Below are 25898 nucleotides of genomic sequence, written 5' to 3'. Positions count from 1 at the left end.
CCAAGAGTTGTGCCCCGGTATTTCTGAGTCCACAGCTCTGCAGCCGCCCAGTAGGGCACTACAGGTAAAGTTAAAGGTCACATAGCTCTGTGCCAGTGACACTATTGGAGTTTATTTGGATATATACCTGGAGATATCCACCAGCGGAAAAGAATTTGTTTTCTTTTATGCGCAGTTAGCACGCCGATCACTGGAGTTGTGATGTGCACTTGTTGACTGTTGAGGAAATTACCCGTGGGGTGGAAGAGGAAACAGTAGAGGGGCGCTTTGTAGTTAGGGGGTTTTTTGTTCAATATAAAACCTGGGCTTTCAGCAGTTTGTTCCATATTTTCAATGGTGATTTGAACGTGTTTTTGTTGTTGTTAAAAAAAGAAAACCAACTTATTTCCTTCCCTACCCCCCTACATTCTAGGAGAAAGAGCTGTGAGGTTCTCCCTCTGTGCTGCAGCAATCCCGGCTCTTCTGGTAAGACCTATATCATCACTTGCACAAGTACAGTGTCTTCTCATCAGCACTGCTGAAGCTTCTGCAGGACTGAGCTTGGTTAGGATATAGGGTGCATTAGTTGCTGTTGTGCCTTGCAGGGCAAACTGGGTGCTCTTGATGTGGGGAAAGCGGCAGGATTTGTTTTTTTCCCGTATGGAGGATTTGGTTCTGAATCTTGTGCAGCACGGGTGAGGTTTTGTTTGTATGGAGATGTTTTAAATTGGGCAGCATCACATCCTGCCTATAAAAGTTCCTTTCCGAATCTGTATTGCGCGACACTGCCCGATGCCATGGGGGCAGCCAGGCTTTTGATGTTAAGGCTCCTCGGTAGACTGAGAACTGGCCAGAGGGTTGCAGTTACACTTAGAGCTTTATTATTCTAGAAAGACTTTAGCAATCAGCGTAGCGTATTGCCAGCCGGCCTTTTCTAGCACTGAGCGTAGCTTTCCCATTACCTGAGTTTTCAGTGCCTTAGAGTTTTCAGTCACCTGGACCCTCTGCAGATGTGGTCAAATGCTTCATAATTAGTGCACGGTACAAGAATCAGAATGTAGACTGACTTGAAAAGGTCCCCGGGTCCCTGGCTCAGTGCTCGGCGGAGGAGGAAGAGCGGCGGTGGTGTCACAGTGCTTTAGCTGACGGTGAGGGTGTTCCCCCGTCCCGCTCCGACGTGGTGCAGGTGTCCCCTGTATCGCAGCGGGGTGTGCTGGTCACAGATCCATCGGTGATGCCCGTTGATGTACCTTCCTTGTTTGCCCAGTGCCTGCCCCTTAGTTGCAGTAAATGAGCAAAGAGGTCGACAGATCTGAGCAGCCGGGTAGAGACTCGGGAGGTTATAATTTGGGGAGGGAAGAAGAAAACCAAAATCAACCCAAACAGGTATTAAGTAATGGAAGTTAGGCAGCCTTCCTTCTTCCCAGCCTAGAAAGGTCTGGAAAGTCCCGGCTATTTGGGAAGCTGGCAAACCACCTCTCTGTTAGAGGTGAAGAGGAGGCATTGGTGGGCTTAAAGCACTTCCCCATCTCTAGAATTTTCTGTTTGCTTTTAAAAAGTCATGACCTAGCCCATGAGATGGCCAATTTTCCTGCCAGAAGAAGGTCTTCCCCTTAGCAAGTCAGTTGAAAAGCACACAATAGTAGATCAGCGATGGAGTAAGGTAAGGGACTGTTACAAATCTATGATGTGACTAAAATGACCGTTTTGGAAATGGCGTTGATGTAATTCTCCTGTTGTACCTTCCTATGATTGATGAATGAGCGAGTTACATTATTTCATTGTAACGGCTGTCTTTTGGCTGCTTATGATGGAGGATGCTGTTGCGTGTGCAATCAGTATTTGTGTCTAATTACAGGCTTTACTCTTCAGCGGCCTGTGTACCCTTTTGGCTGAAAAGGGTGCCTAAGCACAGCAGTCGTAGGTCACGAGTCCTTGTGTGTAGGTAGTGCGATGTAATCTTTCAAAATGGATTTGATCTCAGATCATGAAATAAGAATGAAATAATTATTGAATGTATTACACATCCCCTCATTTTTTAAAATAAAACTAAAAAGATGTTGCAGAATTCCTTCCCTGGGTTTGGACTAGATGATCTCCAGAAGTCCCTTCCAACCTAAATGGTTCTGTGAGTCTGTTCAGTTATGAGAAGAAGGGAGCAGCTTGTAGGAGTGTGTTTCAGCTTGCAAACAGAGTAGGAAGGTTCTTCAGGTAGTGGTGTCAGAACAGATAGCACAAGGGTTTTGAGAGAATTGGAGATGGTTCTTGATGAAGGCGTTGCAGCGTCACGCCGCGGGGCAGGGCAGGAGGCAGCGCCCGGCAGGACCCTGCTGCAGCGGCCCTGGGTGGCCGCCTGCCCCCGGGAGGCCTCGGGGTCTGCGTCGGGCCCCCTCAGCGGGGTCTGGGTCTTCTGCTGGTTGGGGCGGTCAGTGGCGAGGTGGTGGTTGACCTCAGCCTGGTCGGGAGGTTTCCCCAGAGAGGGCTTCGCCAGGCCGGGAAGCGAGGCAGGCAACGTGCCCGTGGTGAGGGTGGACGGAGAAAGGTCTGTGTCCGACAGGCACTTGCCGCCGGTGAGTTGCCCGAATTGCCCCCGGGCAGGGAAACCCGCCGAGCTGACGCCACCACTAATGTTTTGTTGCTGTTTTTTGAAGGTGACGCCGCGAGAGGACGCGATGAGAAAACCTGATGCCGGAGCACGTTGCTTTTGGAGAAGCACGTGGCCTGTAGAGCTTTGTATGGGCCGAGGGAAGGTGACTGTGTGAGTATGGACTGGCTTGAGCTGTGCTTTTAGTAAGGGTAACAGCCCTCACTCTCTTGTGGAGAGTTAGGGGTTGGGAGCGTGCTCCCCAGCTGCTCCTCCCTTGCCCTGCCGTGCCCCGTGATGTACAGAGGGAGCTGCTGTGTTAATTCCCCTGGGCCTGTGATGGGTGTTGGCGTGTGTTGTGTGATCTAAATCTGCAGATGGTTGGTTTAGCTCTCGAATTGCTCTGAGACCTGGGCAGCGAGCTTCTCGCTCCTTTACCTGCAAGGAGGCTGTCGCTGTGTTTCCACGAGGCTCCCCTGGGAGGAGGACATACTGAGTCTGGCCGCAGCACTGCTCTGCGCTTGCTCGCGTTGATAAACACTGCAACCAGCGTTGGGTTTCTAGTTGTGGGTGAGCAGATGTAGCCCCCAGCAACTGGACTCCAGTTCCTGGAGGTGGAAAATGTCAGGAACTGGTTATGTCTGGAGCAGGGAAAAAATTTCCGTTATTTTTTAGTGTCCCCAAAAGAACTGGAGGCACTATCGCTTATGATTGTTGTTGCTGTGCTGAAAACATGCAGGTTAAGTACTGCATCAGAAAATAACGCTTGCGGGTGGCGTAGGTAAACAATGGGAAAGATAGATAGATACGCTCATGAGAATTCCCTTCGTAGTGCCCCTTCAGATTGTGGCAGCTTTGGCACTTGGCAGCGAGTTTCATGAAACGTTGGTCTTGTTACTTTTGAGAGTCGTTGGGGTGGTGATGTGAGTGTTAGTTTGGATGCCAAGGTGATAGCCGATGACCTGAAGTGAATTGGTGCCTCACTACTCGCCTGTGTTTCACTGGACATGGAGCTTGATACTTCTGGACCAGAAAATAGAGGCGGGGGGGAAGGAAACGTAGTAGCGTAGTTATATACAGGCACACGTGCCCGTACGTATGCATACGTACGTACAGGCATGCATGATGCAGGTAATGCGCGTGAGTGGGTAGTACACCCCAAGTTGTTAATGGGATAGAAAAGATTTGACGCGCTGCCAACTCTGTAAATGTTAACGAAGGCTTTTTCATTGCTCTGTTTTGATGCTGTGCTTACCCGATTCAGAACTAAAATAATGCCCTGCTTCGGGGCGCAGTCTGCCGGAGTGTGTGAGGACGAGCAGTGTTTGCTGGGGGCAGACAGCAGCGGATGGCGTGGGACGGCTGCGCCGAATGAAGACAGATGAAATTCTGGCACTCGTCAGATCGTGCCAGCGCAGGTGTGGTGCAGTGAGTGCCAGCGCGGGTCCTGATCCTCGTCTTGTGTCGACCCTCAGCACATCCAGGTAAATGCGATGGGTAACTGTAGAAACAACCCCTTGCAGTTACCGATCTCGATGATTGCAGACTTGGGAAGCGGGCGCTGTTGGGTACCAATGGCAAAAACTATTTCAGAACCTTATTAAAAAATAATCTAACGTGCAAAACTCCAGGATCCATCTCCTAAAAAAAAAAAAATTCAGATGTGGGAACATTGTGCTTTTAATCTTCCTTTACTGGTGATTTTGTCTGCATTCTTCACGAAATTTGTAGCAGTGTCTCTGAAATGTTTCTTAGGTACAGGTTTTACTGGAATCTTGTAGATAATTACGTTTGGGTTTTACGAATTGTTCTTGGTGTACGTTGAGGTGAAAGATGTGTATGGCCAAAGGAAGAGTAAAGGTTTGGATTTTATAGGTGTTTATAGACACGGAAATATATGACTGTCTCTTATAGTATATAACTAAATAATGATGAAATATTTCTATAAACTCTCTATATGCAATAGATACATTTTTTGTGTCGTGTGTTTACACTTTAGTACTCCTATACAAAAGTAGTGTTGTGGTAGCTGGTTCTTCTGTTGTGTTTGTCAAATCTTCTTTGTTCCTGTGTAACTTGAAAATGCTACTGGTCTGTTGAGCAATTATTTCTTGGGTGTGTACTTTTCCCCTGAGAAAAAGGACTTAGTCTCAATCTTATTTGTTCACCGTAGCTTTCTCCACTGTAAGTTAAACTTCTCCCCATCTATCCTGTCTCTCATTTTCCTTGTCATGGAAGCCGTGGGGAAGAACAATACCCCAAAGGCTCCAGTGCATCCAAGCGGTGGCTTGATTGCTTGCGTAGTGACTCTCTAGTCCCATCTCGAGGAAGAAATATATTAATGGTGTTAGAAATCAATAGGGTAGGGTCCTGTTCTAGGAAGAAGGCGTGTTGCATTTGAAAGCCTTGGGTAGGGCAGGAGGAGGTTGCCTTCTTGGGTCAGTGATGAGTGCTGGCATGTATTATCTGATCTAGAGTTGATGTGTATCACCACTGTGGCTCTAGAATTACTCTGAGACCCAGGGAACTGCAGTTTGTTTTGGCTGCGAGCTTGGAGCTTTTCCAAAGTGTGGAGTCCAATTCCTGTCACAAACTCTGAGCCAGCAGAGGGAGAAGGGAGCACAGTTTGAGTTTTCTTCCATTTGCGTGTGGCAGAGGTATAGTTCTTGGCTTAATCCCGGCTGCTCCTAGGAGGTGCTTTCACGTTAACTGGGTGCAGCTCTGGATACCCAAAGTTGAACAGCGTTAGCAAATGCTGATGTAGAGATTTGGAGGTAAAGTTCACCAGCCTGTCTTGATGAGCGTGCGTATTCTTGATTCCCAGCCAGTGTTTGGTCCTGCCTGCACATCCAGACTGTTGGAAGGGTCACACCACCTCTTCCTTTGATCGCAATTGACAGTCAGGTGTTCAGATTTGCTTTTCAAGGAAAAAAAGCAATGATGTTATGTTTTCTGTTAGGATTGTACATTTTTTTTTTGTGTTTGCAGTTGGCATTTCCTGGAAGGTTAGATTTGTTATGTATATTCACATACTCCTTAAAATGCTGTAAATGGCCACTACTTTGCCTGCACAGCAGTTCAAAAATCTTCTGGGAATATTACTTGTACTTTGCAGGATTCTTGGATAGGCACATCCCTATTGATGTCTGTGCTTCTGTTTTTGTTGTTTGTTTGTTGGGGTTTTTGGGGGAGGTTCTTATCAGGGGAAGGTGATTATGAGCAGGCTTCAGTTGATACTGTGGTTTCCTGCAATTTGTGCTTTCCTAGTGACTGCCCGAGATGTGGCCAGAAGCACCGCAAATGTTATTTCCCAGGGAAAATAGAAGGATTTGTCAATGCCTATGTGTTACGTGACACGCTGTAAATAAGCCTTGTGGTAGATGTACGTACGATTGCCAGGAACATTAATGATCAGGGTTAACTCTCCATTTGGTCTGTACCTTGCCCCCTGTGAACCTTAGGGTACGAGGAATATACAGGATCAAACCAGAGGCTGGATGCAGACTCGTCCTAAAGGCCGTATCCAGCCTACAGAAGGCAGTTTGAGTACTCTGTGGGTTTTGTTTAAAGAAAACAGTAGCGCTCTGCCTGATCTTTCAGGATCTTTTTCCAGACTTTGTACTGGTGTAATATATTAGTTAAACATTACCATTCTGTAATTACATTGTGTAACTGGAACTTTTATACAAAAGCAATATTAATCTAATGGAAAAGTAAAACTCACTTGAAACTAAAAGGTGAGATGCCTGCTTATTTTGCATCATGGGTGCAGGACTGGATTCCTGCTTTGAGATCTTCCTGCATTTAGTGTGCTAAACTATACTTAGCTTTTTCAATACAAGCTTATTTCTGTAATTTTGGATCTGTTGTGTCACAGGATTACTGGCTGTAACAGACTGGTTGCTACTAATAAATGTTGACTTGCTGGGTTGGTGGCTTTGTGAACGTCAGGTACCTTCTGGAGGACTCAACGGGTGACCAGAGAAGGTATTAGATGATTGCTTTTGTTTGTTCAGAGCTCAACAGAGATTATTTTTTCTAAATTTGAAGAATCTGTGGAAAATGTCAAGGCTTTTATGAAATGCTTTGTAAACTAGCTTTTGTTTTGATTCTTTATTTTGTCACTAACACTTGTCACCGCAGTCTTTAGCTACTCTTCGTTTGAGGCCTCAGTTAGGAAAGTATATGTACTGAAGTATGTCTTGCTGACTACTTGAACCAGTAGCCTGTTAAATCAGGGCCTGAATATTTTTGTCATTGGGCATTCTCTTCTTTAGGATTTGTAGAAAAATTACTGTTTTACTGGATGTTAATCCCAGGTATAATAGTAGTCACAGAAGGAAATTGTGTAACCTGGAATAAACTCCTCTGACAAATGGATAATCAACCAACAGATACTTTTTTTTCCCAAAAAATTGAAAAATTACTCATGAAAAAGCTTCTGTGGATTTTTAGCCTCTCCCATAGAAGGTGAAGGCTGTTTCAGAATCACATTCTTGCATTTTTGTTTCTTGAAGAAGGGAAGAGGTCGTCTAAAAAGACTGCATCTACAAACTTCCTTTTCTTTTACCACGAAGAAACTCTGCAACAGTATTACAATAGCAGAGCTAGTCGTTTGCAGAATCACCAGTACAATTTCCAAGGTCATGTTTAAAACAAAACCAGCTAATGTTCTGCTTCCCTCTTTGCCATTTACCTGATGTGCCTTATTCATGGTAGGTGCGAGCATCTCTGGAGGTGATTGGCAGGTTACATTAGATTGACGGAGAGAAACTTTATTGTGGCTTGCCAAGTGGGGAGACTGGAGGATTTGCTGACAGACCAGGAGACATAGTAAATAATCCTTAACTAAATAAAGTTTCCTTAATGGAAATCTTCAACTGAAAAAGTGTTTTTTCTCATCTGAAGGTAACTTGTGACCCAGCTGTAAGCATTTTGCAGAGCTGCAGTTTAAGTTGCAGTTTAAGTAGAGGGAAAGGATAGGGTGAGGTTGCTTTAGAAGGCTTACTTGGGGAGCACATGATGTTTTATATTGCACTTGCACTGCGACATCCCGCACTGTGGTCAGTTGCTGTTCCTCACATAATTCTGGTTCCCAAAACACATGCCATGCAAATTGTTTCTCACAGGACCGCTTAGAAGATATCTGTAAAAATACTATTAAAAAAAAAAAGCAACAATTTGTAAGCTTCTAGAGACCACCGTAGGTTAATTAGTCTTCAACACTTGCTGCTTTTGCCTGATGTAAATGAGCCAGAAATTACTATTAAGAATCCGTACACCCCAATGTCTGTTCCGTGCCAGCCCACCCGCTGAATAAATCCTCTCATTGGCATTTGTCCAGGTGAAGGAGGAGGAAGATTTTTGGGGTAACATTATGAAGAGGCTGGTGGTATGGATTTTCCCTGCGGTCGAGAGCATGTTATGGTTTATGTAGCTGGTCTGTTCTGTCTAGTTTCAAATGGAAATAATTGAGATTGTCCAAGTAAAGTGGCAAATTAAGATCGTGTCTTTCAAGGGTGCTGGTCAGATAAAATTAAAAGTGTTAGGAGACCTCAGCACACCTCCTATAGAACACTTGGCTGCTTGTTTGTCAAAGGTCAGGGGGAAATTGTAGCTATTTTTATTACAGCTGTCCATGTCTTCTCCTTTCTCCACAGATGTGTTAACAACTCACGTAGCTTTCTGTTTCTTTGTAAGCAGGTACATTCTCCACACTGGTGGGGTAGGGGATGTCTTCTGCTCTGTCAGTTGGAAAGTGTTTTGGGGGTGTTAAAATGTTTTTTTTAATTTCTAAGGAGCTCATGGGAAGACCTTTTTCTCTTCAGAATGCCCCAAGAAAAGGTTAACATTGAAAGTCCTAATGCTTTTCTGGTCTTGGGATTAAACTTGAGCTACTTCTGTCTTGCTAGAAGACCAAGTTTGCAGAGTTCTTCTATACCTAATGCAGGCACCTTTGGGGGTTTTTGCATATTATATTAGCAGTCATTTTGTATAGATACAATAATACCTATTGTATCTACTGTGGAAGTAGGCACAGCCATAGAAACGTTGGTGCTTACAGGTCTTTGCTTTCTTCCTGCAGAAACTCATTTCTAACAGATCCTGTTAGTTGAGTTTTTTTAAATTAGTTTTAGACTGTCGTCTCTTGATTTGACATTGTGACTGTATTTCAGGTTTTGAACCACTTGACTTATAAAGATTTTTCTGTCTTTTTCTTAAGTTATCAAGAACTAGTTGCTTGGGACCTAGTATAGTAGTTGTGCTTGTTAGCAGGTTTTTCCTTTTGTATTTGCTTTTAAAGAATTGCAGAAAGGAGCAGAGGATGACATGGCAGTAGATACATCTTCTGGGCATTCAGGCTTCCCTGAAAATACATACTGTTCATCAAGAGGCTGAGTCTGCAATGAATAACGTATACACCTGTGTGCTTTGACCATACCTGGAATGTGTTTGCCAAACCACCAAGGAGCAGGATTTGTTATGCTAGTGTAGTTTTAACTTCTAGGCTGTGCTCAGTGGTTGGGGCTCCTATGCGTGGTTGTAACATGATAATTCCCCTCAGTTTGCTGCAATATAAACTTTTGTGATAAGATCCAGAAGTTCCACTTACACAAACAGGATGTACCCTGCGGCAGACCCTGTGGGTAACTTTGGATAGGATTTTGTAGAATGCCTAATTAACTCCACTGAAGGGATGCTCATGTCATGAGACTTTAAATATCCTCTTGCAGTTGTGTGATGATAGATGCTTCTGGGGAAAGTTCATGCAGTGAAGGAATACTTGGATACTAGATAACTGCTGCTGTCTCTTTGCTTTTTTTTTCTTGTTTTTTTTTTTTCCTTTCAGTTTTATAGCACAGTATGTTGCTGCTCCCCTCTTAAGATTTTACAGCAAAGCTCTGTATTCAGAGACCATTAAAGAGCATTGTATTGTTGCTGAAGAGCAAATGGGGCAGTTATGGAAGAGGCACTTGGAGTGATCAAATTTACCTTTTCAGGCTTTGTTATATTTGCTTCTGCTGTCTGATGCCATTATGTGTTATTGGGGACATGAACGCTTCCTGCTGAATGCAGAGTTGAAAATTGTCTTAGCAGCAAACAATCTACAGGCATCTCTGAGTAAATCACAGTGTTGTAAATGCATGCCACAGAAATTGCTCTGACGTTGTGTTGACAGGCAAGACAAATAAAAGTTTGTTCAGTTGGAGCATCATCTTCAGCCACGGAGGTTTGCAGTTCTCTTGCTGAGAAACAAAAGCTTCATCCCGTGCAAATGAAAGCCGGGTGGCTTTTGGAGGTGAACACAAGCTTGTTTTCTTCTCCCAGGAGGCTCCATTTCACACCTTACTTGGAATTGCTGGACTGTCTTTATTAGGAGAAGAACAAATGAAGACCGTCAATCCTGTCTTTTGTAAGCCAGAAGATGTCCTTCAAGAACAAATGTACAGCCTGAGCTGCCTTGTAGAGAGAAAAGGTTGATATGCCCTGTTGCTTTGGGTTTACTGCTAGGAAGTTATCTCTGAAACCATTAGCATATTCTTCTTTGAAATGTGTTTACATTACTACAGTAAAGCAATAGCTTTACCATGGGCTTTGTCACCTTGTAAATTGTATGGAACAGGCTTGTTCTAATAATCTGAGTGTAACGTCTTCTTTGGTTGTATGGAAGAGGTGTAGAAACCTTTCTAATCTGTATCTAAATGTATGGGTCTTCGGATTTTTTTCTGAATATTCAAGTCAAAGCAAGAGTGTGAATGGTTTCATTTTTGTATTCCTGTGATATCAACTGTTAGCCATCATCTGTCTTCATACAAACATCACTGTACTTCAAAAGAATATGAAAAATGCCCTACTTAAGCTATGCACTTAATGCCACACAGCTGTGTATTTTTCCCATTCATGTTTGACATCACTTTTACATACTGAGACACAAGCTTTTGCTTCTGATAGTACTTAATACCAGTGAAAACAAAAGTTATTATTTCATTAAGTGTATATATAAATATCTTCATTTATTGAAGTCCCTTAGACAAGATTTCACTGATCTTTGGAATGAAGCATGCCTTGAGTGTGTATGTATGGTGAAGCTTGCTACTATTAAGTGCTCTAGAGAAAGTCTCTACAGGACAGTGACTTGTTACAGTGTTGATCCTATATTTGCTGGGTTGAAATCCTGCCGTCATAACTTTTAAGACAACAATGACATGTCATAGTGTTGGCAATTAAGAATAAAACTAGCCATGGCAAACACTTGTTTTCTGAAAGATGGAGTCCTGTCTTCACAGGAGCCCTAAAATTGCCTCTTTACATCTCACACTCTGGTTGAGACTGGGTGATGTTCCAGTTCAAATACACAGTAAAAGATAATTCCAAAGGGGAAGAAGACTTTAATAGTCTCTATACTTATGCTTAAAGAAGGTCTAAAGTTGTTTCAAACAGTTTTAAAGGCAGGCAGGTTAGTTTTGTCCAACCTATTCATGTTCGTGTGAGTAAGATAGACCTGGACACAATACGTTTTGGTAGACCTCTTACAGGGAATTTCAAGGAGAGAATGTGTATTTTAATGCTCAAATGCCTCTAAAAATTTTTTTAAGCCTTTATTTCTCTAAAGGCTTTTAGATGAGGTCAAACAACAACTCAGCTGTCCAGTTGCCCAATGAGTTCTCTGCTCAAAGCCTGGAATTAATTTCTTTTTCAAGGCTTAAAAAAAAAAGTTACAGTATGCTTTGTATGCAAGGGAATGACAGCACTGGTCGGTTGTTCCTTATCCATAAAGTTAAAGAAACTTTTAAAACAATATTTTTTCTAATTCCAGGTTACCTTTGCAAGTGCCACTTCTTTTTGTCAAGGGAATCACACTCAGTACATAGGAATTTGCTATGTTTTTTCCATGTTGTGTAGACATTAAAAAAAAATCTTCGGAATCTCCGGTCTAGTATAGACTGAGACACTCTAGAAATTACTGTGTGGGTGATACTGCATGACAATGTAGACCATGGTAGGTTGAAATCCTATTAATATTATTGGAGTTTTTCTTTGGAGGGGGTTTGGTTAACTTCATTTCTTAAGTCGGTTGTGACTTTTTTTTAAAGGTCTCTGTGATAAATGATTTAGTCCCAAACAGGATTCCAATTTAAGTTTACAATTTATTAAACGAAAAGAGGCAAGCAAACAGCGCTGGGTGCGTCGGGAGTCTCTGCGCTACCAAGACACACACCGTACAGTTCCCGCCTTCGGTTTCTATCCCGCCTGCTAATACATATTCATAACTATTCCACGAATGGTGTATCTTCTTCGGCGCATGCCCTCTTGCTTATCACTATGCAGTTAGCAACAAAACCGGTTTAAGCTGGTGTTCCAGAATGTTCCTTAGGTGGCTTTTGCAAGAGGCAAGAACAAAAGTTGAAAGTTAATTTCAACGATTGGGCTCCTCCACCCAACCAACCAGGAGGCAGAGGCCCCGCAGACACCCACCAAGGCACCGTCAGGACAGTCCCTCTGGAACAAACCCCATGACTTGAACGATCTTCTTTTTACGGCAACCATTAGCCTGCGGTTATACAAGAACAACCAAAATGGTTAAAGATTACATATACAGAGAGGGTCACACTTCACCGTGCGGCCCTAGCATTGTTCCATATTGACACGAATCAAGTGAACACATTTCACAATCCCTCATCTTCTTTTTTTATAGTATCGATTCGTGTTGTTGTTTCCAATCCAGTCAATACTTGCCGAATTGGTATCAATTTCGGATCTCCTTTTGTTTTTATTATCATCAGGGAATGGGTTTTCTCTTTCCCTGGTTCTGGATCAATAGGTACTGCAGATATCTGCATTCCTTGTATAACCCAGTGTATTAGTCTAGTGAAACAAGGTATTAAACATGGAATTATTAACAATCCTCCACATATCCCCAACACAACTATCCTGATTTTAGTAAGCCAATCACCGCCCATAAAGTCCCCCCATAATCCTCCTAGATTGATTCCGTTCCAGGTTTGAACTGAGACGTGCAATTTTCTTCATCTCTTTTACAAGCTCATCTACAGCTTTTCCCTCATCATCAATTTCTAAACAACAATTACTAAGATTAAATTTTCCACAAACACCCCCTTCTTGTGCTAGCAAATAATCCAAAGCTAAACGATTCTGATACAAAGCAGTTCTCATCTTGGTGATTTGTTTTGCTATTAATCCAAGTGCATCTCCAGTTTTATTTACAATTGTTTCTACTACAGCTTGTAACCTAATTATTCTATTAAGCATATAGATTGGGGTCCTGTAGCCCCAGGATCCGTCTTCTGCCCATGTGGCTGGATCATAATAGGCAATGATTCTCTCAGGGGGCCATTTGTTATTTTTCCAATGTCCAATTTGCAGGCTCCGTTTATGGCGTCTTTTCCTTAACTCATCAGCTTCAGTATACACTTGGACTCCTAGTCGCTCTCCCCGATTTATGCGTAACAGGAAAAAACTAGGTCTTATAGTCCCTAATACACAAGATCCTGTCCAATTCTTTGGCAAATATGCATATGCTAGTCTGCCACAAATCCAATAATGTCCTTCAGGAGTTGGCCAACCATTTGGTATATACGTTCCATTGGTCCAATTCTTAAATTGATTATTCATTTACACTTCTGGGGTAAACCCCAACTAGATTCTGTACTCCAACAGACACAACCCCACCCGGTTTTTCCACAAAAATCGTAACTTCTGGCAAAATATTCTGTATCACAGTTATAGCAATAGGGTGTCTCCTTAGTTCTGGGACATAAATATTTTGGTTGCATCTATACTATCGCATGCATCAAAAATTACCGACACGGATGTACTCAAATGGGCTATAACCTTACTTGTTCCCATTAGTCTTCCCGGATTTGTCTTCATTTCCACCCAATATTGATTCTTTTGGATCATAGCATACGGTAAATAACCTTCTTCACACTCCAGGTTACCCACTTGTCTTCCATTTTCTTTTAGATTTTGCCAACAACTCCTTCCAATTATACTCGTTTGGAGTACCCATTGTTGTTTCCTATTACCCTTTCCCATTGTTTTCCAAACTTGGGGATCATTTATGTTGCTCTCCATAGCTTCCCATGGCCATCGTTCACCTTGATTTGTTCCACCACCAACATAACAATTAGTTATATTCAATGAGACAAATAGATTTTTAGCAACTGTGGGAATTTCATATTTCACTCCTGTTTCCATTTAATGATAAAATGAGTCTCTCCGTTCACCAATTCTACAGGAGTAGTCACAATAAAATTCCCACAGCAACTTAGCTTATACTCTTTGATTAAGGCCTCTGCAAGTTCGTCTGATGGTTAGCTTAGTTTCTCTGGGTTCAGATGTGACTCTCCACTCCTTCACTGGACCTTTCACTCGCGACACGTGTGTCCATCCTTTTTCGGCAGTTCTCACAGCTGTTTCTGTAGTTAATAAAACAAGAAAAGGTCCTTCCCAGAGGGGAAAGAGATTTCCTTCTTTCCATGTTTTTATTAGAACTTTATCTCCTGGTTCTAACTGATGAATTGCAAATCCTAAAGGTGGTGGTTGGGCCACCATCCCAATCTCTCTTAATTCTTTTAATCTTTTTCCAATGGTAATTATATATTTTTGGATACTATGATCCTCGATTACATTGTTCCCCAGAGGCATTCCTTGAAAATAAGGCATGCCATATAACATTTCATATGGCGATAATCCAGTCTCACTATGTGGTTTAGTTCTTATGTTTACAAGTGCCAATGGTAAGCATTTCGTCCAGGGCATTTGTGTCTCAATCATCAATTTAGCTAATTGTTGTTTTATTGTTTGATTCATTCTTTCTACCTTCCGCGAGCTTTGTGGGTGCCACGGAGTGTGGTATTCCCACTGAATACCTAATGATTGACATAATAGTTTTATTATTTTAGAAGTAAAATGTGTGCCCTGGTCAGAATCAATGTACTGGATTATCCCATATCTAGGTATCAAATGTTCCAATAAAATTTTTACCACCATCTGTGCCGTAGCTCGTGCTACAGGGTAAGCTTCTACCCATTGTGTTAAATGATCTACTATTACCAATAAGTATTTTATTCTCCCTACTTTAGGCAATTCAGTGAAATCGACTTGTACTTTCTCGAAAGGTCTGTAAGCTGTTTTTCTCCCTCCCGTGGCCACTTGTCGAAACACTTTCTTATTTACCTTTTGACAAGTTAAGCAACCTTGTGTAATTTGCTTTGCTATTTCAAAAATTCCAATACAACCAAATTGTTTAAGGAAATGATCACTTAGCGCCTTTGTCCAATATTTGCCTGGCGTAGGCTTTTGGCAACATTTCTCGCCCATCGGGCAGTGTCCATTTTCCTCGTTCTAATTCAGCTCCTATTTTCTCCAATTTTGTTTGTTCTTCAGGGGTAAACTTCTTCTCTCTTTCCTCTCGTTCTTCTTCGCTGGTGTCCTCCTTTGTTTGTACTGCATTAATTTTAGCAACTTTAGTCCTCAGGGCTGCTTCCTGGGCCTCTTTATCTGCTAAGTTATTTCCTCTGGTTCGGTAATCTACTCCCTTTTGGTGTCCCCTCACATGTACTACTGCTATCTCCTTTGGTTCTCTTAATGCTTTTAAAACTTTTACTATTAATTCTTGATGTATTAGATTCCTCCCTTGAGTATTAATCAAACCTCTTTCTTCCCAAATTTTTCCAAAAGTGTGAACCACCCCATACGCGTATTTAGAATCCGTAAATATAGTCCCGCTTTTTCCTTTTAATAATTCCAGGGCCCTACATAGGGCATACAGCTCACAAGCCTGAGCTGACCATGATGGACTCAGAGGTCCTGATTCCACAAGTTCTAAGTCCTTATTAATTATTGCATATCCCGATTTTCTCTTCCCTTCCACCACTCGGGAGGAGCCATCTATAAACAGCGCTTCTCCATTTTCCAACTCGGTATCTCTTAAATCTGGCCTCACCTTAGTCTGGGTCTCAATTACCTCTAAACAGTTATGTTGTCATTCCTCCGATGGTTCTCCAAACAAAAATTGTGCTGGACTCTGAGCAGAAGTCACCCTCAGTTCTAAGTCAGGGGAGTCTATTAGTATTGCTTCATACTTTAGGATCCGGCTGTCTGTCAACCATTTTTCCGCTTTCTGTTGTAAAACATTTCTGACATTGTGTGGGGTATACACCTTTAGAGGAGCACTAAAGGTAATCTTCCTAACCTCCTCTATTAATAATGCTGTAGCAACCAAAGCTTGGAGACAAGCAGGCCGTCCTCTGCTTACTGGATCAAGTAACTTAGAACAATACCCCACGGGTTTTTTAATTCCTGCCCAGTCGAGTAAGGACTCCCTATGCTGTCTGGCTTGATGTATTCACAAAGAGATAGAAAGGCTTTTCTAGATCTGGGAGGCTCAATACAGGTGCCTGTATTAATGCCTTTTTTACTTCCTCGAATCTCTGATCATCTTCAGTAAACCACTTGAGTTGGTTATTAGTTAATTTTTCATATAGGAATTTTACCTTTTCACTATAATTTTCAAGCCATGGTCTACAATATCCTAATAATCCCAATATTTGCCTAATTTCCTTTTAGTTTGTGGGAGTGTTAAGGATAGAATCCCAGATACCCTGTCAGGATCTAACTTCTTCCTTCCCTTACTCAGCCAATGTCCTAAGTATTTTACTTCCTGTTCTACAAACTGTAGCTTTGATCGGGACACCTTTAATCCCTTCTCCCCTAGAAAATTTAACAATTTAATGGTGGCTTTTCGGGTCCCCTCTTCGGTTTCTCCTGCTACTAATAAATCGTCCACATATTGCAATAATTTTACCTCCTTGGGTATTGTGAAATCTTGTAAGATTTTCTCTAAAGTTTGTCCAAATAGATTTGGTAACTCCGTAAACTCCTGTGGTAACACAGTCCATCTTAATTGTTGTTTTCGTCCCGTTTCGGGGTCCTCCCACTCAAAGGCAAAATAATCTCTGGATCCCTCATCCAGAGGACAGGCCCAAAAAGCATCTTTCAAATCTATTACACTATACCAAGTATGTTTGGGAGATATATGACTCAATAAAGTATAAGGATTTGCCACCACAGGGAATTTAGTGATTGTTTGCTGATTTACAGCTCTTAGGTCCTGCACCACCCTGTATGACCCGTCCGGTTTCTTTACAGGGAGAATGGGCGTGTTATGAGGTGACGTACATGGTTCTAGGGTTCCTTTTTCCAAAAGTCTGTCAACTACAGGCTTTAATCCTTTTCGACCCTCCATAGGTATAGGGTATTGCTTGATTCTAATTGGGCAGTGCGGATCTATTATTTGAACGCTAATGGGGTCCATTTTTATCTTTCCAGTTTCCCCTTCTTTATACCACACTGAGGGGTTAATAGCTTCTTCATCCTCTTGTGTTAAAGTGTGTAATTTAATCTGCAATTTGTCCCCTTGACTCTGAATGCTCAAGTTTAACTTCAAAAATCAAATCCCTTCCTAATAAATTGTATTCCGCTTCAGGGAGCAAAAGTAAATCATTAAGACAAATTTTCTTTTCTGTTTCTACGTCTACATCTTTCAAGATATTTACTTTAAAAGGCTCTCCTTTTGCCCCTACTACTGACATATAGCTCTTCCCTTTTTCTATTCCTTTTGGAAGTTTTTGAATGGTTGATTTTTCGGCCCCTGTATCCACTAAAAATAAAACTTCCTCTTTATGGGGACCAATTAATAATTTTATCAAGGGCTCTGTTGATGTTGAAGTCCCCAAAAGATATAGCCCCTGACACCCCTCATCTTTGAACATTTTCTCATCTTGTTCCCGCTTACGGCAGTTCTTCTGAACATGTCCCCTCTTGTTACAGTAGTAACAGACGGGAGTTGTAAATCTTTCTCGATAAGGCCGTCCCCGGGGTGTCTGCTCTATTCTTTTTTCCCTTTTCTCTCCAGACGGGGTCTTATTTTTCTGACTTTCTCTTACTGCTGCTACAAAAATTTTTGCTTTCGCTTTCTGTTTTTCTTCGTCCCTCCTAACATAGACTTTCTGGGCTTCTCTAAGTAACTCCTCTAATCCTCTTTCTTGCCAGTCTTCCAATTTTTCTAATTTCCTTCTTATATCCCCCCAGGATTTAGCTACAAATTGTGTTCTAAGGAGTGCAGTCCCAGCCACTGTATTCGGATCAATTCCGGAACACATTTGTAGGTTTTTCCTCAACCTCTCCAACCATTCTGTTGGAGATTCGTCTTTCCCTTGTTGTTCATTAAATGCTTTATTAATGTTTTGCCCTCAGGGAACCGCTTCCCTTATTCCCTGTATGATTAACGTTCTCAAATCCCTCATATTCCGTCTTCCTTGGGGTTGTTGATGATCCCAGTGGGGATCCACATTTGGCCATTTCTGATCTCCCAGGGTCCTGCCTGATTCTGTCTTTCCCAAATTCTCATCCCAGCTTGTCTAATCATTCCCCTTTCCTCAGCAGTGAATAAGATCCCTAAAATGGACTGTATTTCTTCCCAGGTATAGGTATTAGGGCCTAGGAATTGGTCCAGTTTTTCAGCTGCTCCGAGGGGATCATCTATTAGGGTCCCCATTTCTTTCTTGAAATTTCTTACATCTGTGGTATTTAATGGAACTGCCACAAAGCCGATGCCTCCCTGATTGCCTCCGAGGGGTACTTCTCGTAAGGGATATAGAGAAGCTCCCTCAGATACAGCAGTCCTACTTCTCGTGCATGCAGCCGGAGGTCGATCTAATTCCGGTGCTGTTGGTGGTGGAGATAGGGGCAACGGTGGTACTGGTGGAGGTACGACGGCCACCGGAGGGGGAGCCGCCGCCGGAGATGGATTGTTAGGATATGGAGGTGGTAGGTTATCCAGTGGCTCCCATTTATCATCTTTTTCATTTCCCTTTTCGTTTTTATCTCCTTCTTCTTCCTCAAACTTTTCATCTGTTTTTAATGTAAGTATTGAGGCTGAAAAAGGACGTGAAGTTCTGCTCCACAATCCTGCATAATCACTTTCCTCCTGACTAAAAGGTTCCTTTGAATTAACATATATATTTAAGGCCTGGCAAATCCAGTCTTCAAAAGATCCAAAAACAGGCCAAAAGACATGTGGTCTTAAAGGCTTCTTCGGCCATTCAACCATACAATATTGAACCAATTTTAATTTACTTTTTCCTTTTCTGGGGCCCCTTTCATTCCAATTTCTAATCATTATTCCTAATGGACTTTCTGATAGTATGTCTGGTAATTTGCTCCCTTTCTTCTGGTCCTGGGTCTTCGGTTCTGTCTGACCCATCTAGGAATTTTACTGTGGCAATTCCTACAGCCCTTGGTTACCAGTAAGAGTGTCTTGCAGGGGGTTTAGGACCTATCACCCACCCACGAATCCTATAGGAATCGCTTCGGTCCTTCACCGGCCAAGTCCCTCGTGGGAGATTGGAACCGCGGTTAGAAGACCTCCACAATCGCTTCGGAACGAGGTTCCGTCTCAGTCACACTCTTACACACACAGGCAACCGAATCCCACCCAACTGAACGGTATACACCTTAAATACTTATGACTCCGTCATCTTCGTTGGGATCTTCGCGCGCAGAATTACAGGCAAAATAAACTGCTGCAGCCGGCAAGGGAGCTCATAAAAAATTAAATTCTTTGCTTGCCCCTATTCAGGTTCAGGATGGTGTTAGTCCCGACCCGACCCGATCAGGAGCCACCAAATGGTGGGGCGCCCCTCCTAGATCAAGTCAGAATTCAGGAACCGAGACCATCCCGGACGAGCCCCCAATTGTGATAAATGATTTAGTCCCAAACAGGATTCCAATTTAAGTTTACAATTTATTAAACGCATAGAGGCAAGCAAACAGCGCTGGGTGCGTCGGGAGTCTCTGCGCTACCAAGACACACACCGTACAGTTCCCGCCTTCGGTTTCTATCCCGCCTGCTAATACATATTCATAACTATTCCACGAATGGCGTATCTTCTTCGGCGCATGCCCTTTTGCTTATCACTATGCAGTTAGCAACAAAACCGGTTTAAGCTGGTGTTCCAGAGTGTTCCTTAGGTGGCTTTTGCAAGAGGCAAGAACAAAAGTTGAAAGTTAATTTCAAAGATTGGGCTCCTCCACCCAACCAACCAGGAGGCAGAGGCCCCGCAGACACCCACCAAGGCACCGTCAGGACAGTCCCTCTGGAACAAACCCCATGACTTGAACGATCTTCTTTTTACGGCAACCATTAGCCTGCGGTTATACAAGAACAACCAAAATGGTTAAAGATCATATACAGAGAGGGTCACACTTCACCGTGCGGCCCTAGCATTGTTCCATATTGACACGAATCAAGTGAACACATTTCAGTCTCCGTACAAGATTTACGGGTTAAACAAGAGGAAGTATGTGTACAAACTAAAAACTTAAGAATATTCATACATTTTTTACATCAGATTTTTTAAGAATACTGTATTTGTAAAGGGACATCACAGTTTCTTAAGCAAACAAAATCACTTTTTTTTTCAATGTACTGTGAAAGACATTAGTTGCCCAATTAGTTAAAAGACTTGTGTCATTGTGGTGCAGAATACATTGCTATCGTCTACCTCTATTTTGTTAAATGTATTTCTTGATAAGATATTCTGAGCTTACATATTTAGAAACATTGCAGTAATTAATCTGCTGTTCTCAGTCTTCAGTTATGGTTCCTTTATTAAAGGCTTTCAGAAATTTGCACCACTGTAACTTTTTTCCCCATGCAAATCTTTACATGGAAGGATTCTGACATTACCTCCGTACTTGGTTTTAAATACTGAAGTGTAGCTACCCATCCAGCAATGCATTTTACAAGGTGCTGTATGAGAATTTGCAAAAGAATAATCAGTAAGTCAAGAACACAAAATTGTATAGCTGTAGATACGCTTGTTAAAAGAAAACCTGGGGGAAAAAAGAAAATCAGCCATTGTGTTATCTTCTAAGAACATGCTCAAGTCTAGAGGTATGTGTTTTATTCCAAAGATGCTTCTTTGCAGTTATGTTGAGACAGCCTGGTTGGTAAAGTCAGACTTGTGATTTGCGACCACAAGAAAGGAAGGAGGAGGGGGAAGGGACGTTCCTTTTGTTTCTGCTTTTCTTGCCGTATATTTGGATTTCTGTTTGAGAAGTGGAGGAGGTCTACTACCAGCTCCAGTGACTTGCGGAAAACAGACTCCACAATCTGTGAGATTGTAAAGTAGGTATGTTTATTCAGCGCTGGGCAGCACGGGGGGTAACCCCACCAAAGTCGTGCGCGCCTCAACACGGTACTTGCCAGAAATATATACAGCGAAATGTTGCATATACATAATACGCCTATACATATGCATGACCTATCCCCGCTTTGTATTAAAATAAGCTTCAAGACGTTATTTCCATGAGCCCCTCCTATCTACGCTTGCGCATTGCTTCCTGGTGGTGGTCGTCGGGGGTCGTGGGGATGAAGGTTAGTGGTTCCTCTTCGTCACCGCTAATAACCCCCGTCTTTGCGCAGACTCAGTTGTTCCTTGGCCTTTACCCAAATCACAGGGTTGGTTTCAACTGGCTTCGAACAAACTCCTGGTTCTTATCAGGAACTGTTGTTGCGATTCCTCCGCTGAGCCTTACAAAAATGTTGCAACTAATGTACTAAGTCATTTCGCCCATAGTTTCAATTCTTTAATCACTCATCCCTTCTCGTTCACCCTTTCACCAGGAGTCTGACTGCAGGTGGAAATGTCGATGTAGGACTCGAAATTCCATCCTTTGCTCTGCGGTGACACTGAAGTTCCTCATGCTTGAATTTTTAAAGCTGTGTCTGACTGATGATGCTCAGTATGGCGACAGTACGTGCCTCTCTGAAACCAGGAGCTGGGAGCAATGCGGTTCAGGGGTCCGCTGAGGAGCTGCAACCAGTTGCAGTCCCTGTAGGACTTCTGTTGTGAAGCTGAGTAACTGCCAAACCACAACTGTCCACAGAATGTTGTGTCCTAGTAAAGGCCGGCTTCAGCCTGGAGTGGCTTTTAATGCAGGGCCGTTAAGTTCAAGAGACAAAACGTCTAGTTGAAATGTTTCGTTTCTTAATTGAAAGAGTTTTAGTGTGTTAATATATGCTAATACACAAAGCGCTGATACAGTGTGCTCTAAAACACATGTAGAAGCACCTTGTGGTGGGTTTTGCTGGCTGCCAGGTGCCCTCCAAGTCCCTCTCTTGCTCCCCCTCCATCAACAGGACAGGCAGACCATCATGGGCAAAAGAGACTCAGGGTGGGGGGATTAATTTAATTTATTGCAATTAATTGTAACAGTAGGATCGTGAGAAATAAGAACAAATGTAAAAACACCTTCCCCAGACCCTTCCCTTCTTCCCGGGCTCAACTTCACTCTTGACTCTTCTACCTCCTCCCCCCAAGCAGCGCAGGGGGACGGGGAATGGGGGTTGCGGTCAGTTCATCACACGTTGTCTCTGCTGCTCCTTCCTCCTCAGGGAGAGGACTCCTCAGACTCTTTCCCTGCTCCAGTGTGGGGTCCCTCCCATGGGAGACAGTCCTCCACGAACTTCTCCAGCGTGAGTCCTTCCCACAGGTTACAGTTCATGAACTGCTCCAGCGTGGTTCCCTTCCACGGGGTGCAGTCCTTCAGGAGCAGATGCTCCAGCGTGCGATCCTCTCGCCTGACCGGAGCCTGCTCCAGCACGTGTTTCCCACAGGGTCACAGCTTCCTGTGGGCATCCACCTGCTCCTGCGTGGGGACCTCCATGGGCTGCAGGTGGATATCTGCTCCACCGTAGACCTCCACGTGCTGCAGGGGGACAGCCTGCCTCACCATGGTCTTCACCGCAGGCTGCAGGGGAATCTCTGCTCCAGCGCCTGGAGTGCTTCCTCCCCCTCCTTCTTCACTGACCTTGGTGTCTGCAGGGCTGTTTCTCTCACGTGTTCTCACCACTCTCTCCCAGCTGCTGTTGCTCGGTGGTTTTTTTACCCTTTCTTAAATACGTTATCACAGAGGCACTACCAATGTCGCTGATGGGCTCAGCTTTGGCCAGCAGCAGATCCATCCTGGAGCCGGCTGGAACTGGCTCTGTCTGACATGGGGGAAGCTACTTCACTATGGTGAGACCCCCTCTGGAGCACTGCGTCCAGCTCTGGAGCCCCCTGCACAGGAAAGATGTGGACCTGTTGGAGCGGGTCCAGAGGAGGGCCACGGAAATGATCCGAGAGCTGGAATACCTCTCCTGTGAAGAAAGGCTGAGAGAGTTGGGGGTGTTCAGCCTGGAGAAGAGAAGGCTTCAGGGACACTTTATTGTGGTCTTTCTGTATATAAAGGAGGCGTGTAAGAAAGATGGAGAGAGACTTTTTACCAAGGCCTGTAGTGACAGGACAAGGGATAACAGTTTTAAACTGAAAGAGGGTAGATTTGGATTAGATACAAGGAAGACATTTTGTACTCTGAGGGTGGTGAGACACTGGCACAGGTTGCCCAGAGAAGCTGTGGATGTCCCATCCCTGGAAGTGTTTGAGGTCAGGTTGAACGGGGATTTCAGCAACCTGATCTAGTGGAAGATGTCCCTGCCTATGGCAAGGGGGGTTGGACCTCTGAAGGTCCCTTCTGACCTGAGCCATTTTATGAGTGTATGATTCTATGATTCTCCACCTCCAGCACCTTCTCCACCAGATCCCAGCACTCGTTCTGCTGGTGCTGCAGGCAGGGCTGCAATTCCTCCAGCTTCTTAGGGCCAAGTGAGCTCCCAGCCTGCAAGGGCCATTCCTCCAGGAGCTGCAGGCTGCTCTGTGTCCCGTCTTGCCAAGGCCTGGACCAATGTGCGACCCATTAACACTTCCAACTTCGCTGCAAGCACACGCTCCCATGGAGCTGGTGCCCCTTGGTTCACACCAATGGCCATGGTCCTTGGTGGCTCGTAGCTGCAGCAGTGAAGGTGACAGGGCCAGAGAGCTCTTTGGCAAGAGAAGGCCGCTCTGAAGTGGGCTGGTTTTCTTTCTTCTCCATCTTTCTTCTCCACCCTTAACGTTGTTGTCCCCCTGCCTTCCAAAAAGGGGTGGCAGGCTCCTCTCCCCTGACACCTAACCTTTGTTTACGTTTTGCCGGTCCCCTGGTCATGTGTTTGGGAGGATGTCCTGCCTATTTTCAGTCCCTTGTGCTTCTCCAGTCTTTCCTCCAACAACTGCTGTTGCTTGGGTGCCTCCCGCACACATCTGTGCCCATCTCGAGCTCAGGCTGTTCCCCTTCTTGTGCAGGGAGGAGAGGTCACGTCAGGGATGCCTGAAATGTGTCCTCTTGCCTGAACCGCCTCCCCCATGTCCTTTCCAACACCTACAGTCACTTCGCAAGGCCAGTCCCCAGCGCGGGGGCCAGGCTGACCTTGGCTCTGCTATTAAGCGCAGGGTCATTACCAGCATGGGGCCAGCTTGGCCAACAGGGCTGGTACACCCCACCCAGGCACCCTCGCCCACCCTGGGCAGGCACAGGGACCTCTCACATCACCTGGGACACCCCTTTCCATCACTGTGCCCTGTTCAGACCAGGGCTGTAGCTCGCCTGGTGCTCCTGCTTTAATTGTGCCAAAACTGCCCAGGCAGCCGAAGCCTGACCCGAGCATGGTTGTGGCCAATTGCTCCAAGAGATCGGGGGCGAGCTGGCAGATGCCCTGTTGTCTGCTCCCTGCGGCACGCGGGCGGTGCGGTTCGTCGGTGGAGGAGGTACGGTAGGAAACAGCAGGCAGCTCTGCCTGCGCTCACTGTCCCTGAGCGGCCACAAGACAGCGAGCGGCTTGTGATCTGCTGTGAAAGCTACTAATACGCTTGCAGGCAACTTTGGGGAGAGAAACGGCAAAATTAGCATCTGCACTTTGCAATGAAAATGGTCTGTGAGGTATAGATATATGTATATCCATATCTGCATTTGTTTCCGTAGCTGCATCGGTATGCTGTGGGTCAAGAGGAGCGAGGAGGTTACGTATGGGACTGGGTAGTGCATCGGGAGGTGTGGGGTTTGAATTTGAAGTGCAAAACTTTACCGATATCAGGAAATAGAGATCACAGCAGGGAACTGAGGGGAATGACAGCCCCTGCAGCCGCCAGAGCTGTGCTCGTTAAAATTTAGTAATTGGGTTTGCACAGTCCATACGTATTTTGATTTGTGTGACCTGGTAAGTACCTGTGGGTATGGGATTTCAATTTGGAGGGCAGGACTCTTTGCTGCGATCAAGAAATATGGGTTGGTGTAGGGAACCAGGGGGAAGGACAGCCCTGCGAGCACTAGGGCGTTGCGCACCATCGCGCTGCGGAGCGGCTGACGTGGGGACACTGGGTTTGTGGGGATGGAAACCGTCACGATATGGGGACAGGCACTACCGTGTAAATGTGCCTCACTGACGTGGCAATTCACCGAGTCCAGGAGCAGCGGCCCATTTGCTGTTCACGATTAATGTACAATTCGGGCTGGCCGCGCAACGGGGACCTACAAGCCCCTCAGGATGCAGCTGGCAGCAGCACCAAGCCTCCTGCTCCGGGAGCGCGTCGCCTGGGGTGGAAGGGAGGGCTGGGAAGGGCTGTGCGAGGAGAGAGGCTGAAGTCATCCCTGCAATTGCGGGGGGACGTCAGCTTGTCTGCCCACCCGCAACGGAGCATGGTAGGGGAGGACACCTCCCCCCCCCCCCCCCCCCCGCAAAAAACACCCTGCAGCAGCTTCTCTGTGTCCCACCACAGGACTCATCGGCCCACCCGTCTTCACAAGCCCAGAGGAGGGCAGGGGCACAGCAGCAGGCAGGAACCCAAATTACACACTCAAAGGAAGGCACAGCCCGCCCAGCCTCCTGCCAGGGCTGTCCTGGGAAAAGCCTCAGCCCCCGTGGTCCAGGTATGAAACCTATCGTGATGAGTAAGTGCCACCGCGCCCATGGGACACCTGAAGGGGTGCTGGGGATGAACATCTCGGCATGACGCAAGATGTTTTGGGGAGGAACCAAATCCAGAGGATTCGGGGAGGAACAAGTAGAGGAAAACAGAGGGATAAAAAGGATCCATCACGTGAAAATAGCTTGCTGGTTGGTCACGCCGTGCCCTAGGCGTGACCAGCGCAGTCCATCCTGCCTGCTTATTGAACCCCTTCCTAACGAGCGCAGTGCTCGGAGCCAGCCCACGGTTCATGGGGGGTCCATGGGGCAGTGTCTGGGGAGACCGGATTGAGGGAAACCACGTGGGAGAGGGGCCAGAGGCTCCCGTGGGCTGCCGGGTCTGGCCTGACGCTCCCCTGGCAGCCCCCACCCCGGTACCGGATAGGCCAGAGGCAAGCGCGCAAGGGCGGGTATTGCGAGGTC

At 44.9% G+C, this 25898-nt stretch overlaps 1 protein-coding gene, 1 long non-coding RNA gene and 1 other non-coding gene across 7 annotated transcripts in view; 2 read left to right on the top strand and 1 right to left on the bottom strand.

Moving 5' to 3' along the window:
* The window catches only part of LOC142076359 (uncharacterized), a 42814-nt gene extending 17223 nt beyond the window's left edge, over positions 1-25591 (top strand). Inside the window, exons 11-14 of one of the 5 annotated variants that reach the window (XR_012671158.1) lie at positions 413-465; positions 2631-2737; positions 3828-4047; positions 6441-8939. This is a non-coding gene — a long non-coding RNA (uncharacterized LOC142076359). The other 4 variants (XR_012671154.1, XR_012671155.1, XR_012671156.1 and 1 more) reach the window with 4 other exon arrangements.
* Positions 1-25898, bottom strand: part of LOC142076355 (uncharacterized) — an 801642-nt gene that overhangs the window by 514881 nt on the left and 260863 nt on the right. The gene's annotated exons all lie outside the window — the stretch shown is intronic.
* LOC142076379 (small nucleolar RNA SNORD45) lies at positions 5001-5085 on the top strand. The gene has a single exon (XR_012671179.1). It is a non-coding gene; the product is annotated as a small nucleolar RNA SNORD45 (small nucleolar RNA).

This window comes from Calonectris borealis, unplaced genomic scaffold (genome assembly GCF_964195595.1).
Source record: "Calonectris borealis unplaced genomic scaffold, bCalBor7.hap1.2 HAP1_SCAFFOLD_44, whole genome shotgun sequence".
Classification (NCBI taxonomy): domain Eukaryota; kingdom Metazoa; phylum Chordata; class Aves; order Procellariiformes; family Procellariidae; genus Calonectris; species Calonectris borealis.
Note: the sequence above shows the minus strand (reverse complement) of the source record. Positions and strands in the feature narration are given on the sequence as shown.